The sequence below is a fragment of the Octopus bimaculoides genome, chromosome 1 (genome assembly GCF_046866305.1).
Source record: "Octopus bimaculoides isolate indiv1 chromosome 1, ASM4686630v1, whole genome shotgun sequence".
Classification (NCBI taxonomy): Eukaryota; Metazoa; Mollusca; class Cephalopoda; order Octopoda; family Octopodidae; genus Octopus; species Octopus bimaculoides.
The window spans coordinates 12,957,222-12,976,859 of record NC_142928.1 but is presented as its reverse complement, the minus strand read 5'-3'; the positions used below and the strand labels follow the sequence as shown (position 1 = coordinate 12,976,859).

Sequence of the window (19,638 nt, the reverse complement as noted above, 5' to 3'; positions counted from 1 at the left end):
TCATAATTAACTGATTCTCCTGTATTTTCCCCTTAACCAAAACCAGGGAATTTTCAGCACTACTTCGTATACTTCTTTTCGTGCTCGTATCTCTTTTGCTGTACCATCTTACAGATAGACTAGCATGATAAACTAAACTTGTTGCCAATTTCAAAGAAAAAGAAAAAAAAAACTGAGGATTTTGGAGGCTTTTGTAAACTTCAATTTTTTGTGAAGCATTTCGGTTTATTCTTCAGCAAGCAGATATTCCTTTCCCTTCTCAGCAGATACGGAAAATATAATGTGTCAGAAGCGCTCTCTTTCGTTTGCAAGGGAAATTGTAAAAGCAAATATTAATCCCTCTAAGAACTGCAGCCAAACTAAATCAAAATAAACTACTTGCTAGAAATGGAACTTCCTTATCTATAAAATATTTGTAATTTTTTTTCTTTTATCGATTATATTCTCTTGCTTTCTTTGCAACGTTCTCTATATTTCCGATGTTGTTGAGATACTTGTAGCATTAGGTCCACACAGAGAAGTTGTACATTCACATTTATTTCAGCCGTGACCATAATGTCATTTTTATGTTATTATTTAGCGAATAGCAGAAAAATGCCTTCCGGGTGGTTTTCAGGTATTTCATAGATAATAATTACATATTCAAAAGCACCCAACAAATACGAAATGATACTGCAGCCAACATAATTTGGCTGAAGCTGGATTAAGTTAGAAGAATTTTTTTTTATTGTTATGTCTGTAGAAATAGTGTTATGACGTGTAAGATAAGACGAAAAAAACAGACAGGAAAGCTATCTTGCAATGTTAAAAAAAATGCTCTCACGCATTGAATTAAAGTTATTTTCTGTAATTGAAATTTTCAATAATGATAATAAAACTGAAACCACAGTTTGCTAAAAAAATTAATCCAACTTTCATAATTGCTATCTTTTAGTTTGAGAAAAGAAAAGCATGTAAAAGAAACAAGTTTTTTCAGTGTGTCTGGGTTCATAAGATACGCAGGTATCCAGTTTAACGGTAAAAAAGTAAGTAGCATTATTTTCCGACAAGAAACGGCGCTTGTATTTGGAGTGTCGTAAAGGAGTCTTTGTAATTCCACAATTATATAATTTATGATTTATATCAATAATAGGGCAATTAAATGGATGTGAGATGCATTATAGTCTTTATCTCATGACTTCAAATGAATTTAATATATTTGAAATAAACTGTCGAAGATTAGCAACAAATAAGCAAAACTAAACACCTCGTACCACTTGGTTTTCTTCCCGAAAGGTCAATTCTGAAACGACTCCGACTCTGAGAATATATATAGGCGTGTTTGCGCTTGAGACTAACTCACGTATTATGACCTCTTGACTTTGCAAGATATTATATTACATCATTATAGCTAATATATAAATCCATGTTCACCGTATAAAATTTTATTGGAGTTGAAGTAAGTGAAACAAACAACATGTGCGCGTAAAACTCAAACAAACAGCCAGAGAGAAAACGTTAACCTCGAGTTTCTAGATTTTGATCTATACATTACAACTACCATATCTTGTGGATTAAACTTTTGATGATTTTCAAAGCTTGTGTTTGAAGCTGACGAGAAAAAAGAAAACAAATTTCGGCGGCCATTTTTAATCATAATTTTATCGTGATGAATTACGATAATAACATGGATTATACGGCCATTCAACTATTATTCGACATGTTTGAAGCCTCTACTATTTTTTCTGCTTCTTTGAAGAAATAATATAATTATAGATATCTATATTCATCACTTCGTATTTACAAGAGTTTGTGTCATTTAACGTTGCTTTTATATTCAATTATAATATACATTTTGAACGTTATTAGAAACTTATCGAAAATATTTGCATTCGATTTGTTTTTTGTCCTTATTTACCAAAAATATTTTAAACGTAAGTTTTCTGTATTAAACATTGTTATATAACTTTAGATCGTGTAGTATTAAGAGTGTATTGGAATGGAATACTCCACAACATCACTCGAAATATTAATGTTGATGTTGATGCATTTGAGGAAGATGATGATGGTGAGGAAGAGAAGGATGTAGAGTGGATGATGCTGATATTCTATCCAAGTATAAGGCGGGCAGGGTAAGATAATATTTTTTTCCCGAGAAAAATGCTTAGAGATATTTATGTTTAAAATCCCGACGAGATTAATTTTGCGGTCCATTATTTCGGGATTTTGGAATAAGAAAATGTTTATGGTTAACAGTTTTCAAAGTTAACATACATTTTCATGGTTGTCAAAAATATCAAAGCCATTGAAGCTTTACAAGAATGTTAGAGACTAATGCTTCTGTGAAGACCCTCCACAATGTTTACACAGGTTATTGTTTTAATTTAATGGGACATACACTTATTTAATATACGCATTTTGAACAATCTTAGGTTATGTTGTGTGGACGCCCCAAGGTGATAAGTAGGCTAGTCCAATACGTATAAATAGATTGACCAAAAGCGTCGAGCAGAGCGGCAGAGCGAGACGGAGCCGTCGGTAGACTAGACGTCGAATTCGGTAGAGTCGAGTCATCGGTAGAGTCGAGTCGTTGGTAGAGTCGAATCGTCGGTAGAGTCGAGTCGTCGGTAGACTAGACGTCGAATTCGGTAGAATCGAGTCGTCGGAAGTGAGAGTTGAGTAGAGGTCATCCGCACGTACGATATAACAGGTTAACATACCGTTCTGTATAACATTCATACACAAGTATAACGGCACTAGTAATAATAATTTGTTTTCAGAAAATTTCTCAGTCATGAATATGTTAAAAACACAGGTCATTGTATTTTCTAATTCTAAATCTCATAAAGAAGTTTCCCTGACACAGACTATTACAGCTGGTACCATTCCACATTTGTGTAGACATTCATAATATTATATATATTATATATAAACAAATATTATATGTATGTATTTTATATCTATGTCGGTTCTTATGTGTAAGTTACAGCTGTCCTTAAAAAATGGAGGTGTATAACTCTTACAGTGTCAAATAAATATGATGATAAACTCATTTCCTCTCGGCTGCACCTTCAGTTCCATTTCTTCATCGGCGAAATATAGATTTTTCAGGTAGTTTGTGTACAGCATTATAACAATTTGTGTTGTTTTTTTTCATACCGTTAATTAGTACAATATTGTTATCTATGTGATAAAGAACGATGTCAAACCTATCCTACACACTCGTGCTGTGTATATATGGCAACATTTCATTGTAATTTGCGTTGACATTTTCTGAGAAAATGAATGTTCACATAAATTCAATGAATCTAGATTAATTATGCAGATTTGAAATGTTGCTAGTCACATGTAAAGAATATTGCCCATTGTGAAATCTACAGGCAAGTCTGTTTCACTTTATTGTCATTCCTATGCATTTCTCGAGGCTATCAGTCAGCTGGACGGCTTTTGGACTGGAAAAATGTTACTTGATTATACTTAGAAGGTGATCAAGCATGACATCTGTAATATTTCTGAAAGCGCTTATGCATTATTATGAATCAGTTTTCACATCTTGTTAAAGAAGTTCTAGACCAATCAGGCGTCTGTTCTCTTGCCAACCGAGATAAGTAATATATGTAGGTTTATGAAACTGGAAAGTTAGTTAGGTATAAAAAAAAAACATATTAGTGGGGAATGGACCCTAGAAGCTTGTCATTGCTTACTCTATAAACAATGTGTGTATTACAGTTTATTCCATCAACGGTGGTTCGCTTTAGGGTTAATGCGGGATTTAGTATCGTTGAAATGTATACAAAAGTTAAGACGATGTTGACATTTAAAGCAGTGTTGGTAGTGATTGTGATTCTGTTGAAGTTTAATGTATTAGTTAAGAGCGTATTCTATTTAGAAAATGGTGTATCTGGAGCAGATTTATATGAAGTTGATAACAAGATTCGTGGAGTTCTTAGAAAGTTGCTATGCGATATTAATACTAGTCTTGTGATAGATTTAGTAGCAATATTATAATGTTTCCTACACAGATTATGTTTATGTGGACGTAAAGATATCAGTAGATGTTACTTTTGTTGCATAGAGATAGAACAGGGCTCAGTAAAGTTTATTCATCCTCTGATCATATGCATTTGTTCTGACGAAAAGTTGGGATATGATTAAATCCCTTTTGAGTTTTTACACAGATTTCTGTCAGATGCATTATTTACATTTGACGGATACTTGTCCTCATCTTGTTGGTTGTTAACACAGCGTTTCGGCTGATATACCCTCAAAGCTTTCATCAGGTGTCTTGGGAAAATTTCGAACCTGGGATCACATTCCTAAGGTAATTTTCGATGTTATTATTATTATTATTTTATGTTTGACTTTTGTTTTGCATTTGTACAAGTTGGATCCAAGTCTCACCCAGAGACCTCAAGAGACAACAAGTTAGAAGTTCATGTAGGTGTTAAGCCTAGGGTACCATATATTTGGATTTGTACAGTTTTGTTCAAGTGAATGTTTAAGAAGCCATAAAAAAATTATGTTTGCTTTAAAATTTGAGATCACATAGACAGTATTTTACGTAGGATATGGGCAGTTCCCATGAGCACTATCTTTTGAACTTCAGCCATTTTGGGGTTTCCTGGTATCTGAGCTAGGTAGTAATCAGCTCGTTTCGCTGTCATTCCCAGGGCACCTATGACAATAGGTATTGTTTTCGTCTTCAGATTCCACATTTTGCTCATTTCTATTTCAAGATCTTTATATTTGCTCAGTTTTTGGTAGGTCTTGACAGATACGTTTATATCGATTGGGACATGAGGAGGCATGATTTTTGTTGAAGTCTTTCAGTATGATGTCTGGCTTATTTGCGTCTATCTTTCTGTCAGTTTGAATGGTGAAGTTCCAGAGGAGTGCAATGTGATCATTTTCAAGTACTGGGGGTTGTTTGTGTTCCCACCAGTCTTTATCATGGGGCAAGTCCTTGTCTTTGCATATTACCCAGTGAATATATTGTGCAGCTCTATCATGCCTGTTGAGATACTCTGTAGGCGCAAGCAGACTGCACATGGAGACAACATGATCGATGGTCTCATTTTGTTGTTGGCATATACGACATAATGGGGAGCTGCCGTTCTTTAATATGTTGTCCTGGTACTTCTTTGTAGGTAGGCATTGATCTTGGGCTGCTATGATAAACCCCTCTGTTTCTGATTTCAAGCCAGAGGCCATTAACCATTGGTGGGTAAGGGCTTTGTCAATATTTGCATTATTCGCTCTCTTTGGGTATTTGCCATTGAGAGGTTTTCCATGCCATTTTTCAGTCATAATATCTAAGGCAGCAATTTTTGCACGGGTTTTCAAGCGCTTAGCTTTTTATGCAGGTGTTTCTAGTTCGTCTAATTCTTGAATTTGTTGCAATTGGAATTCACTTAGATAGTCCTTTGCCTGTTTTATTACTGAGTAAGATGCTTTCTTGCTTTTATGTTTTAAGACAAGTTTTAGCATCCAGTCCTCAGACTTTTTCAGATAGGTGTCTAGGCCAATTGTAGCTACCTTCATTGATAATGCCAGCTGTAGAAGTCCTCGGCCTCCCTTTTTTCTTGGCAGATAAAGACGTTCTATATCTGCCTTAGGGTGGTGCATTCTATGCATTGTCAACAGTTTTCGTATTTTTCTGTCAACATTACATATTTCAGTAATTGACCAGTTAACGATATTGAAACTGTAAGTCACGACTGGTATGGCTAGAGCATCGATCGCTTCGATCCTGTTTCTCGCGTTCAGCTCTGTCTTCAGTATTGCTCTCACCCTGCGATAACATTCTCTTCTGATCCTTTCCCTCATCACCGAGTGCTTGATATTGTTCCCTTCAATTACCCCTAGGTATTTGTAGCTCTCCGCTGGTCCTAACTCTTTTATGATATTTTGCTGGTCAAGGTTCACATTAGATGTATTTGTCATTTTTCCTTTGATAAAGGTAGCTTTTGCACATTTATCAAGGCCAAATTGCATCCTGATGTCATCACTGAATTGTTTAACAATCGCTAGTAGGCCTTTGAACTGTTGGTCATTTTTTGCAAAGAGCTTTAAATCATCCATGTAAATGAGATGATTTATATTTTTATCAAATATTTTATAACCATACTGTGCATCATTGAGCAATTTTGAGTCACCCTGGAAAATGCCACATGAAATTCTTACATCTCCAGCATTTAGAGATTCATTGTCATTGTTCAACATCAGTGTGGTTCTCCATGATCTCATACTTACAGATAAAAAGCTTCGCAGAGTAGGAGCTATTTTATACATTTCCAGACATTTCCTAATCCAGCTATGTGGTAGGCTATCAAAGGCCTTTTTATAGTCTATTATTATTATTATTATTATTATTATTATTATTATTATTATTATTATTATTATTATTATTGTTATTATTATTATTATTATTATTCATGCCTGGAATCGAACTCGGAATCTTGGGGTTAGTAGCCCGTGCTTTTAACAACTATGCCATATGGCATATGTTAACAACAATAATGAACATAATTCCCCATCTCTTTAATATAGAACTGTATCTCTCAGATTGATTAGGATAGGTTTAGGAGATTTATGATTCTAAATATTACTTTAGTTATCTGAAAAAAAAAAGAGGAAGATATCAAGTTTAAAGGTAATATGAGAAGAGCATATACTTTCATTCTAATTTTTTTTCTAAAATCTTTAGTATTGAGGTTGAAAATGTGTTTGCCAATGGTTTTATATACATGCAGAAGTTCCATGTATCACAAATGTTACTTCACACCCCTGAAAACATCTCTGTATATTCAGTGGGTTGCCCTGAGAGTAAATGATGTTTTACGGGGTTTTATGTGGCCTGTTGGCAAAATCGTAAGCACATTTGACCGAATGGTTATCTGCATTTCTTCCGTTTTTTACTTTCTAACTTCAAATACTACTGAAGTGGACTTCGACCCTTCCTAATTTTGGTATGGATAAATTAAGTGCCAGTTGACTAGTGGGGTGCAAGCAATCGACCATCACAATCCATAAAATTGCTGGGCAGGTTCCAAAATTTGAACGCATTCTTATTTACGATAATTAGAGTACATAGATAGTAATATTAGAAAACACTTATAAATTTAAAATACACTCTTCAGCACGCTTCATTCTGTTATCGGTTGCTAATGCCCTTGAAACTCTAATCCTTATCTAAATATATCGGCTAATCTTCTAAAAACTCTATTCCAAAATAATCTGTACTAATTTTTATCTGTAGGTAAGCTAATATTTCGTCTTATTTACTGCCCGTCTTTAGATACAGTGTGTAGCGGAAATGTTGCAGCACGCATCGCCACTGCTGATAAAGCGGTTTCGTATTTCATGATTTCAGTGAAAACATTCTCGAGCTTGTGGCTCATTATCCTTGTGTTTCCAGATATAAAAAAATGAAATAGCTTGGTAAAGTTTCATCTACCTTGTAGATATTTTCCATTATACTATGCGAAATGACAAAGCTCTTTATAATAATTTCCTACGCTAAAAATAGTAGCCACATCTGCTATTTATGATAACCCCCTACTAATAGGCACTTTAGATAATGTTATCAAAGATGAATTATGGTTTAAGTGAGAGATAAAATAGTTGCAAAAGATAGTCAACATGAGGCAAAATAAGAGAGAGAATTTTATATAATGCCTTGATGTATAAGGTAATTTGTACACGGAGACTGCTCATAAAGCGAAAAACTCGTAAAACAGAGCAATTGTTTCCCATGGTAGCAATGTTATAAATCGTAATTCGTTCCCCAAAAATATTTTACCTGTAAAATTTATAATATTCGTAAATAAATGACAATAAAACAACAGTAGTAAGTGAAGAATATTTTATATAAAGTATATGGAATATCAAGATTATTTATATTAGAAAAAAATATTATTATCATAATCGCTTTCTGAATCACTTTCACTCGCATTACAGTCGGGCACACTATCACTTGGAGACGCGATCACCGATTCACAAGCACACGTAGGCGGAATTGTAGATTTCTTTTTAAAAACCAAGTCTAGAGTTGCTAGCTTAGAGGAGGCTTTCTTTCGATCTCTATACATTTCTCATTGACACGCAAAAGCATTTGTAATGTTAGTAGAAAGGTTTGCACTTCGTTCAACATTTGGACCTTGTGCTTGAAAAATAAAACTCGTAAATCTGGGATCTCGTAAAGCGTGTCCTCATAAGGTGAGGCATTACTGTATTTCTTTTTTGAAATTTAAGCTGGTTCAGGCTGTATTGGAGTAATACCTTACATAGATGTCACCAGTTATATTTAGACTTTTCATATAAGCTTTGGATTGTTTATATTCGTATTATTATATTCCCTTACTCTGATTTACTTTCACTAGACTCCAACCATGTTTGAGTGTTGCCTCTTACCGATTCAATAATTGTCTAGGTGTGGTAATTATTCACACAATTTCTCCCATCAAAATCCCTTTCGTAAGACATTGATTAACTCGAGGTTAAAGCAGAAAACAATTAAGTACCCAAGGAGCTTCAGGTACGAAAAGTTTGTGAATAATGCATGTTGTTCTATAAATGCTTAAAATATGCTCTATAAATGTTTAAAAGTTGACCTATAAATGTTGAAAACGGACTATATATAATTGACTATGACTGATTTAAGACGTGAAAGTAAAACCTATTCTGGTGGCGATTTAAAAACGGGAAAATAGCAACAGTGATCCCATTAGCATTAACCATTTATTTCATTATACAATTAGACAAAATGGCACCATGGAAAAGCAGTACTACTATAATACACTATAATGTTTACGTTCAAATGTTCGCTAACGAAAATTGTCTGTTAACTATGCCTCCAAGGAACTTATTCTTAAGAGTATTATTCCCCCCTCCCCGCCTCTCTCACTCATCTACCTGTTGAAATATAGAGCGTACGTTCCAGAAGTCTCCCGCAGTTATTTGAATGTTTAAAATGGCGTCATGTTATTGCAGAAAAATATCCATAATTAAGTAATATATTTATATATCTTTAAGACGGCGAGCTGGTAAAATCTTTCCCGCTCTGGATAAAAAAATACATAGTAATATTTTGCCTTTACCTTCTGAGGTAAAGTTTCATCTTTTGGGGTCAATCAAATACGTACCAGTTGAGTAATGGAATCCACACACCAATATTGCTGGCCTTTTGCCAAATATTTGAAACTGATTCCAATCAATTACTTTGACTGATAATTATCAGTCATAAAAATTGTAAATGGAACCTAATTTCTCTTCGTTCCTGTTAATTCTGTAATTGCTCTCTAGTTCCTGTATCTGTATTATCATATTCACTTACCCTAATTTACTTTCATTAGACTCCGACCATGATGCAATACACCCTGTTACCGATTCATTAACTTTTTAGTTGTGGTAAATACTTAGACACAACTTTTCCCAACCAAATCTCATTCAAAAGACATTAATTAACTTGTGGTTATGACAGAAAATGATTAATTACCCAAGGATATCCATGCACCATAAGTTTTTGAATAATTCATGTTGTCTGTGTTGTCATGGCTTGGCGTCATTTTATTGTAGAAATATATTTATAATCCTTATATTTGGAGTGAAATGAATTATACCTCTTCGAAAACTGACTTTTGCAAATGCAATCCTTGGATGTGACTTTCTACCTTTGTTTAATATCTATTCCTTTCCATAACTTTGCTGTTACACTACATTCCCAAGTGGTAATTATTTGGTTAAGTCCTTATTTTATTTCATTACTCCATAAAGAGAATTCACTGAATTAGTTTCAGTGTGATCATTTCTATCAATTTATATCCGTTGAAATATGTTTCAAACAAAGAGTGTTCACGTGCTACACCAAAAATATACGCAAACGAAATAATCTTTCCTAGTAATGCAAGTTAGCATGTGTGGTCTCTTCCTCTACATGAGATAGCAGTTAACCATCCGTCAAATTACAGCGTAGCAATTTAAAAATGCACAATCGCGGTAGGAAGACGTTGTTTGGATACGAAATAAGAGATGTTCATGGGTAGAATATTTTACATCTTCTGTAACTTTTCAACTGCTTTTATAATTATACACATATAAACTTGCCGTATCCAGACAAGACCCGCTCGATGAATTGTGATCAAATTATAGGCTCCATTCTCTGATCCACAAGCAAATTGTTAGATCTCTGACTTTTATACCGTGATAATAATTCTCTGAATTTGAAAATAATATATCATTAAACATTTCCAAGCAATAATCAATGAAAGAAATTGTAAGTAGGATCTAATTTTTTATGGTTCCTGTTAATTCTGTAATTGCTCTCTATTATTATATTCTTCCCCTATTATTATATTCACTTATCCAGATTTACTTTCACTGGACTCCTGCCTGCTACCGATTCTCTGATTCTCTAACTGGTTGACTTCATACAAATTCTCCTCAGTCGTTCATGTCCCAATATTTAGCGTTTCCTCACAATGCTCTGTTCCACCGTACCATTAATCAATCAGCACTAATCACTCACTTGCAATAGGTTCCAAATCTATCAAATGATTTAAATCGTTTTTAATCCTTACAATCAAACAGCTTTATTCATTAAATTATTTATCATTATTATTATGCGCATAAATACTATGTACTTTTCTCAATACAACACTCAATATTTATTACTCTAATATATCTGCGTGGATATCAACACTGACACTTTGCATGAACGAAACCTATTCTTTGAATTTCCGGTCACGAACAGGCAAACATCGCATTGTGTGCGTCTGTGTCTGTGTATGTCTGTCTGCTTCTCTGTCTGTCTGTGTGTCTGTGTGACTTGAAACAAGATCGCAAGCATATATATATATAAAATATATAATATCTATGCGCATATACGTACGTAAAAAAATATATATACATACACAACACACACACACAAACGCACACACACACACATATATATATATATATATATATATATATATATATATATATATATATATATACGTAAGTAGATGCATACATGCATACATGCATACATATATGCATGCATGCATGCATATATGTATTTAGATAACCCCACACGCAAGAAAAGAAATGTTTCTAGTTGAAGTGAGGATGTTTATCAGTGGATTGATAGTTTAACAAAACTTTGAAACGAGACATCGGGTCTAAGTCGTAATGAACTCTTTTTAAAACATATCCAAATACTGAAAATAAACTATAATGTCATGATTAACGAGTATTATTAATTCATTCTATCGAAGAAGTTTAAATGCTATTAAACTTTAGGAAAATGATTGATGGTCGAAATTTTTTCACAAAACGTTAACGGGAATATACAATACATATACGCATATGCACACAGACACATATATACGTACGTATGTATGCATATATATATATATATATATATATATATATATATATATATATGCATATGTATATATACATAATATATATATACACATATATTTATACATATATATGTGTATATATATATATATATATATATGCATATATATGTTTATATATACATATATATGTAAGTGTATATATAAATGTATATGTATATATATATATATATATATATATATATATATATATATATATATATATATATATATATATATATATATATATATATATATATGTATATATATATATATATATATATATATATATATATATATATATATATATATATATATATATATATATATATATATGTATATATATATATATATATATATATATATGTGTGTGTGTGTGTCTGTGTGTATGTATGTATGTAAAAAACATCTGCATATCGAACTGTCTTTTCTACTAGAATTCATAACACCAACTAAAAAATGCATTTGTTTTCCTCATGTGAAAGACATTAATCAATACATGTTTATCAAGGAATGCACATACATACATACATACATACATACATACATACATGCATACATATATACATACATATATCTAAATATACATGCGCACACACAGAATGCAAACGTGCAGACAAATAGGCACACAGGTACATAAATACACTACGAAATGTTTGCGATTCACAATTAAATGAAAAGAAGTCTAATTTGCAGTTGTTATTCATGTATGTAATCCATCTTGAACGTTCGATATTTAATACTCTATCACGAAACTGATGATATCATATTAAGATTAAGTTTAAAGGCTGCCAGAGAAGATACAGTTTTTTTCAGTGTTTATGCAGGAGTCTTTCTGTTCTTTGTTCACAAACTACTAGGGTCGACTTTGTCTTTGATAACTCGATAACCTTTGTACCAGGGAAATGTTGCAGTAGACTAACTATAATAATAATAATAATAATAATAATAATAATAATAATAATAATAATAATAATAATAATAATAATAATAATAACACTTTCAATACAGTAAACATAAGAGCACCACAGCAAACCACAGCACATACCCAAGGCGCACAGAGCTGCGCTCGGTAGAACAATAATAATAATAATTATTATAATAATAACAACAACAACAACAATAACAACAACAGCAACAATCAGAAATTCAAATGATAATGCCCATATCCTTCGTAAAATGCTGTCTATATAATCTGAAATTTCAAAACAAACGTATAATTTTCTTATGTTTTCTCAAATATTCTCTAGAACAATACCTTATGTAAAACCAAATATAAGGCACCAACTTGAACTTCTTTCTAACTTGTTGTCCCTTGAGGTCCCTGGCCGAGACTTGGAGAGAACTTGTACAAATACAAAGCGAAAGTCGAATATAGAATAATAATAATAATAATAATAATAATAATAATGATAATGATAATAATAATAATAATATTAATAATAATAATAATAATAATAATAATAATAATAATAATAATAATAATAATAATAATAATAATAATAATAATGATAATAATAATAATATATAACATACAGAAAATTGCACTACTAGGCACTGCACACATCCTACGCAAAACACTTTCAATACAACAGCAAACCACAGCATATACCCAAGGCACACAGAGCTGCGCTCGGTAGTGAAGTGAAAGCACGTTATAAAAATAAAACTACTGAACAATAATAATAATAATAATAACAAGAACTACAACAATAATAACAACAGCAACAACAAAAACAATAATAAATAAATAAATAAATAAAGTATTAAAATAAAATTTTGTGTGTGAGTACTGGAAACGATTTTGCATTCATATGGAAAGTTATATCACCCAGCTGGGCCCTAACTTCTAAGAAGAAATATTTTATTACACACATATATACCTACACACACACACACACACACACACACACGACCGTTGACTGAACACTATTCAATTTTTTTTCTCCGTGTTTTTCTCCTTGTCTCCGTATTCTTTCTGTTGAAGAGCGTAGCTCGAAACGTCAAAGACTTTCCGTATTCCCGAGCGTCATACTAATATATACTTGTGTTATTTACACCACCTGTCCTCGTCTGTTGTTATTATTTGTATATTCTCCCATATATATATATATATATATATAGATATATATCGATATACACATGAGCATGTGTGTATACATATATAAGTGCATGTGTGTATACGATTGTGTCTGAGTGTATGTATCCGTTCATCAATTCTAATGAATCACCTGTTCGCGACAACAGGGGACTCTCTGTGTGTTCATGGAACATGAGGGAGATAGAAACCTATTATCTGTCAGATCAATCCCTGCCATTGTAGGAAAAGGAAAGACGCTGTAAACGATGTAACTGCAGATAGACTATGCTTGCAAAAAAGTAATTTTGGAAAGCTGGTCACTGTTAGACTACCTTTGATCATAAGTTGCTTATATTTGGGCTGACCTGCCGGTAACCAACTTAAACATCATCAACTGAAAAATACATTCAAATCGATACTTAATATTTTTTTCTCCCTGTTTCATCTCTTGAAATATTCATTGGTATCAGCTGCACTGCATATCAATAAGGGTGGAGGCATCAAACTGACTAGTGTAAGAGAACATGAAAGGACTTATATAAGCTTTCGTTTGTAGTGGAGAAGACTATCATTGATTTATTTTAGTGGCTTTTTTTTTTTGGTAAGTTTTTAGCAAGTGTTTTACTGGTTTCTTTTTACGTTAGTGTATCTAGATACAAGTTAAACGGAAAGGATATTTGAGTGATCGAGTCAAAGACACTTACACAAGCACAGGAAAATCTCAGTCCAAATTAAATTATTCAAACCATTTATTTCGGTGCTCTACCGTATCCACTCTTTACCACCTTAAAGTTATGAAGATTATCAACAGAATTTCTTTTATTTCCAGCAACATATTTAGATATTTTTTCAAATGAAGAATCGCTAAAATATGCATGTCATAAATGAACAGTAGTTTGTTACTTCAACACCAGTCAGAGTGCTACTCTTTTACTTGCTTCAGTAATTTGACTGCGGCCATGCTGGAGCACCACCTTTAGTAGATCAAATCGACCCCAGGACTTATTCTATCGGTCTCTTTTGCCGAACCATTAGGTTAGGGGGATGTAAACACACCAGCATCGATTATCAAGCGATGTTTGCGGGGACAAACACAGACACACAAACACACACACACACACACACAGACACACACACACACACAAACACACACACACACACATATATATATATATATATATATATATATATATATATATATATATATATATATATATATATATATATACATATATATATGTACGACGGGCTTCTTTCATGTTCCGTCTACCAAATCTACTCACAAGGCTTTGGTCGGCCTGAGGCTATAGTAGAAGACACCTGCCCAAGATGCCACGCAGTGGGACTGAACCCAGAACTATGAGGTTGATAAGCAAGCTACTTTCCACACAGCCACTCCTGTGCCTCGAAAAGGATTCCTTTAAAACGATATTTCTGGGTTATAAGTGATTGAACATATTCTAATTAAAAATAGCCGAAAGGTTTTTAGATACAAATAACGATTTATCTTTAAAATGGTTGTAATACTAAAGGCGCTTCTTGAGGTTGTACACGTATTCGTGTACCATACAGCAAAATAGAAATTGGTTGATGTGCGTTTGAATATGTGACATCTTAGAAATTTATATTTGATTACACTGATAAAAAATGCCGTTGTAAAACAAGTATCTGAAAAATGCCGTTGTACATACGTAGCCCGAAGGAGTTGGACGTTCCTGATAACCTCTTAGCATGGCATCTGAGTCTGGTATAATGGGAGGATGATATACGCCGGCGTTAGACCAAACCCAAATATTTATAACAGTACCCAAAGAGCAGTTAAACAGGGTGACAAAGCAAAGTTACTACAGGTAAATTTACGTAGATTGAACTAAATTTTACTGACAAAGATGATGTTGAACTATGGTTATGGTAGAAGAAAATTGTTGAAAGCACTGTGCAATAGTATTGAACCTGAAACCACGAAGTTGTGGGATAAAGGAAAAATATATATTTTGTTAGGAATGCAATAGTTGATGTCCAATATTTGACACGCTATGAATAATATCAAGGATATCAGATTTGAAATCAAAGCAGAAACAGGAAGCTGAAATTTAAATTCTAGTTTTCTAAATATATCAGCGGGAATTAATTTTGTTTTTTTAATTTTTAAATTTCTATTTAAAATTTCTAACTACACATTTTCTTTTCCAATGGTAAACAATTCTGATTAGAACTTTATTTAATTGAATAACCTACAGCCAAATTAAGAACATAACGCTCACTGTAAATATATGCTAATACTCCAAATATTTCTTTGTCACATTAGTTTATTGGGTTTATATTGATATTTGAATTATTTCGCATAACTAACCAAGAAACACACAGAGAAATATATTCAATATTCAATGTGTAATTATAGAATATACAATATTTGCGATGTTGAAAATGCAAAATTGTAATATATAATTAAACTGTCTATGTTTTTTCTGTGTAATATGCATCGTAATGTTTATTTGTAATTCAAATCTAGTTCATAATTTACTCAAGTCTCGAAACGATGGGCATCCGGTTATGTTCTGGCTGGTTGTTATCTGTCTATACATGCGTCATTGAATGTATACATACATACATATATACATACATACATATATATATATATATATATATATATATATATATATATTTATGTGGAGAATCGTGCAACAAATACAAGAAGAAGTAATTCTATTGGGTTAGTTAGCCGTTGTCTTATTATGTGGAGGTTATGTAATGAGTCATTGTGGATGTTATGTAATAGTCATTTACGCACGTTTCAATCTTGCCAACGGTTTGGCAGATCTCTTCAGAATGTTGAGGAGTATGTTAAGAATTCAAGGTGTGAGAGATGTAGGAGAAGTGATTAGTGGATATATTAATTTATATGGTGGTATAATAATAGCGATAGGTAAAGAAAGCCTTACGTTTTAGTTGAAGTTGTGTTGGTCTTCCTGTAGTGGAATGTAGGATGGGTGCTATTTAAGCTCATTATTCCGATTTTAATCAAATGCATATCCACGCGATTTTATACTTGAGGGATGCGTTGTATATTTATAGCACCGGCGGTGCTAGTACAGGGTTGCTTCTCCCACACCTTGAACTCTTAACATACTCCTCAACGTTCTGAAGAGATCTGCCAAACCATTGGCAAGATTGAAACGTGCGTAAATGACTATTACATAACATCCACAATGAGTCATTACATAACCTCAACCTCCACAATGACTCATTACATAACCTCCACATAATAAAACAACGGCTAACTAGCCCAACAGAATTGCTTCTTCTTGTATTTGTTGCTCCATTCTCCACATAAATATAATTATAAACTACGGTTTAAACAATAAATTACCTGCCTCTGGACGCCCTCTAACCTAGACGGTAACCGCACAGGTGATTTCCAGGAGTACATCCGGATTTAAACATCCCCTGGTTGCTTGGATGCTTCAGACTACCCCTGAAGGATTGAGGCAAGCCTATCATTTACCTATATATATATATATATATATATATATATATATATATATATATATATATATATATATATATATATATATATATATATATATATATATATATATATATATATATATATATATATATATATATATATATATATATATATATATATATATATATATATAAATATATATATATATATATATATATATATATATATATATATATATATATATATATATATATATATATATATATATATATACATATATATATACATCTACATATACATCTACATATATAACAAGCAGAGTAGCTAGTTAGAAAATCCTAATAAGAGATTTAAGTAGTAAGTATACAGAGAATTAATATTTCTTGCCTTCTTCCCATAGTATGAATTTTTGAAATTACTACCGTTTAACCTAAATCAGATCTTCCATCAGCTTGTTAGCGGTGCACTCTCCACCTGATATATACTACAAATAGGGGAGCGAAATCCTAATACCTTTTAGTAGACGATGGAATCACCAAACCGAAAGCTTTCAGGCTATTTGTACCCAACTAGAGATGGTAAGAATTTGCTGCACCTCGCAATATATAGAAAACGAAGCGACAATGAAACAAGTAAAGCAGCTAGTTAGAAAAATTCAATAAGAGATTGAAGTTGTAGCTATAATGAGAAGTAATGTTTTGTCACCACATCAATATGGCTGTTCGACGTTACTACCATTTAACTCTAGGAAGAGACTAGCAACACACACACGCACGCACACACACACACACACACATATATATATATGTATATATATATATATATATATATATATATATATATATATATATATATATATATATATATATATATATATATATATATATATATATATATATATATATATATATATATATATATATATATATATATATATATATATATATATATATATATATACGATTAGGGATCTTTTGTGTGTGCTTAGAATAAAATCGTCAAGAATGTTTCGAAACAAATGTATATTTTATTTTAAATTTAAACAGAATAAGTAATATTCAATGAATTCAAATATTCTTATATTGGAAATACAATGCTACTCTCAACAACGCATTGTATTGTCGTTTTCTGAAGCTGATATTTCAGAGATGTTTTCGGTGTTCACACATTGAAATATGACATGTTTATATATGACTCCAAATGATATCCAATCACTTATATAAAAATATAGTGTTTTGTACGAGTGAGAATATCGAGAATGTAAACATTTAATGGATGTATTAATGTGTTCCATTATAGTTTTAGCTCATACTTTCTCACATTTATTTAATGGCTTTCAGAAAATACTTTGCAAAACTATACATATATGCATAACTACATAGAAACACATATACACACATAGTGGCATACTTGAATATACGCGTACATCCATAAATATACACACACACACATACACACACATACACACGCACACGTGTTTTATCTATTCTGTGAATGTTGCTAAATGAAATAGTAAAAAAAGATGTATCAACTTCAATATTTTTTATGTACGCATACGCGCATATAGATATTTTTCCATCTAGCAATCACTCTCCGTTTCTGTCAGTCTCCGTATCATCTTCTACTCTTTCTATCTCTCCGTCTCCATTTGTGCATATATATATATATATATATATATATATATATATATATATATATATGGGAGAATATACTAAAAATTACAACAGACGAGGACAGGTGGTGTAAATAACAAAAGTATATATTAGTATATATATGTATGTATACATACTACATTTTACAGACATAACTTTGCCTCTTTACAGCATATATACATTCTGTTCTTTTTATTGTTTACTACATTATTAGTAGTTAATGACGAAAGAATAATTAATAATCTCCATTGATAATGGAAGTTATAATGGAGTTGCTAACAAACCAAACCAAAACACATGAAAACTTTAAAAAACGAGATGGAAATAATCTCATTACCATTTCATTCAACACACACACACACACACACACACACACACACACACACACATACACACAAACACACACAAACACACACACACACACAAACACACACATACACACACACAAGTATAAACACACACACATTCGCACGCACACACTTATAACCTGAAAAGGAAGTGCATTGAGAAAGGATTGATATCTCAATTAAATTAGACTAGTTCATGACATTTACTGATACCAGAGCTTTTGTTTTAGCTTTACAAGGTCGATTTCAAATGTTAACTTACGCAATTTAGCATCTAATTAATAAGCTTAGTTACGTCGGTTTCTGATTCAAAGTTAGATTTGGGGAGAGACACCGCGAAATAGAAACATCATGTAAAGCCAAACCATTATACATTTCGAGCTTGATGGTGAAATGAATGTATTCATGCTTGCATCCCATGTATGATATCATTACTTCCTTGTAAGCAAAGAGATTCTAATTCTGAGGGGTAAAGTATTGTGAATCTTCTTAGAGTCAACTAACACAATGGAAGTCATCGAAATTGAGTTGATTGCCTATATATATTTTCTAAATAATTGTTATATTACACTGAATCAATGATAATTTTGTAATGAATACCTTATTAATCTACAAGAAAATTTTAGAAATATACATCGGTAGCGTGTTTCATATCAGTTTTAAAATAATTGACTAATCATCAAATTTTCCTCATTTATGACCATCCAAACACAGTTTCAATTATATAGTA

General features: G+C 32.2%; 1 protein-coding gene and 1 long non-coding RNA gene across 14 annotated transcripts in view; one reads left to right on the top strand and one right to left on the bottom strand.

The window, feature by feature from the left end:
• LOC106870672 (beta-1,3-galactosyltransferase 5) overlaps positions 1 to 19,638 on the top strand; it is a 266,266-nt gene that overhangs the window by 73,701 nt on the left and 172,927 nt on the right. The gene's annotated exons all lie outside the window — the stretch shown is intronic.
• Positions 1 to 19,638, bottom strand: part of LOC128251597 (uncharacterized) — a 181,621-nt gene that overhangs the window by 102,940 nt on the left and 59,043 nt on the right. Inside the window, exon 5 of one of the 6 annotated variants that reach the window (XR_008267205.2) lies at positions 11,737 to 12,282. The exons of the other annotated variants lie outside the window; for them this stretch is intronic. This is a non-coding gene — a long non-coding RNA (uncharacterized LOC128251597). Of the gene's footprint in view, positions 1 to 11,736; positions 12,283 to 19,638 lie in introns of those variants that run through there. 6 annotated transcript variants of the gene reach the window in all.